The following is a 1819-nucleotide window of genomic DNA, read 5'->3' as shown; positions in this document are numbered from 1 at the left end:
ATATATGTATATATCATTTTTTAAAATATAATGTATATATATAATATTATTTTTGTAGTATATTACTATTATAAAAATTGTATGGATATATGTTTATAACATATTTTATATATATAATTTTAAAAATATATTTTTATTTTTTATTTCATTATATATATTATTTTATTACTTATTTAATATACATTATTTATTTTTTTTTTTTTTTTTTTATTTATTGGATATAAATTATATATACATATATATGTATTATTTCTATATATTTGTTTTATCATATTTATGTTAATTTTAATTCATTTATTGTATATTACTATTGATATTTTTATGTTTTATAATTATTCAATTTTTTTATTTGTTAAAAATTAAAACTATTAGTTTTTTTTTTTATTTTATTTGTAATTTTTTTTTTTTACATATATTTTAAAAAATTTTATTTTATTAATTTTTATCATAATCGTAAAAAATTATTGTATTTAAAAATTGTTATTATTTTATTTGTTATTTTTTTTTTTATATTCTAAAATTTATGTATACATATATATTATATATACATTATATTATATAAAAAATTACTATAATAATATATATTATATATATATTAATATATAAAATATTTTAAAAAACCAAACACAGTAACGTGTACACAAAGATAAAAAGGGGAAACGCCCAGTAAAAAATGAAACTATACAATATATAAATTATGTTATATTATATATTAATAATATGTTATATACTATATATATGTTGTAAATATAGTATATATATGTTATTCTATTACATACATATAATGTTATATACATATAAAATTTTGGGTATTATATATGCATATTTTTGTATATTTTGTATATATACATGTATATATACATATGGTTGTATATATGAAATTTTAATTATTTTAAGGGTTAAACAATACAATGTATCTACATAATATTTATATACATAAAATATGTATATTACATATTATGTATTATACATATATTTATTATACATATATATGTTAATATACACATATATTACATATATTGTTATATGCATGTATTACGTATTTAATATGTATAATATATATGTATATATAATGTATAACATATGTATTTATAATGTATATATACTTTTTTTATGTATATACATATATTGTTTTATAAAATTGTATTATACTTTTTATATCCCATACAAAAAAACCAAACCACACCCACACACAACCACACCCACAACACACACACCCCACACCACACACCCCACACAACACAAACGTTGTGTGTGTGTGTGTGGTGTGTGTGGGGTGTTTTGTGTGTATTTTGGGGATCACCTGGGGGATAGCTATCCCATCTCCACCCACTTCAACCCTCGAAAGTTAGATTACACCGTTGATGAGCGTTCATGACTTGAGACTGATACTGTTTTTGGCTTCATGTCTTTTTTTTCTGTATAGCCCCTACTGATTTTTTGGATATCGATGTAAGGAGGCTTTTCTACGCCGAGTCTCTCTGTGGCAGACAATTGCCCCCGTCGAGATTTTGGCATTTTTCGGGGTGACTTGAATGGGGTATCCGGCTGTGCCCGAGATGGAATGAATGCTTGGGCCCTCATGGCTCGGAGCTGACTCAGCGCGAAAACAACTTCTTCCCCGGGACTTTGCTTGTTCCAGTGAATGAGGACTCTGGCTCCTGGTACCACGCTCCAACCCCCCTGCTGGACATGGTAAAGGGTAGGGTACAGTGGCCAAGGAGATGACCACTTTTTTAGCCCCGGGTGCCGAGTTCTTGGCATACCATATGGTTTGGTCCCTACGTGTCCCCTTCAAAAACCCCCGTCCCTCCTGGGC

The sequence above is a fragment of the Penaeus monodon genome, chromosome 37 (assembly GCF_015228065.2).
Source record: "Penaeus monodon isolate SGIC_2016 chromosome 37, NSTDA_Pmon_1, whole genome shotgun sequence".
NCBI lineage: Eukaryota > Metazoa > Arthropoda > Malacostraca > Decapoda > Penaeidae > Penaeus > Penaeus monodon.
This window is presented reverse-complemented; position numbering follows the sequence as displayed.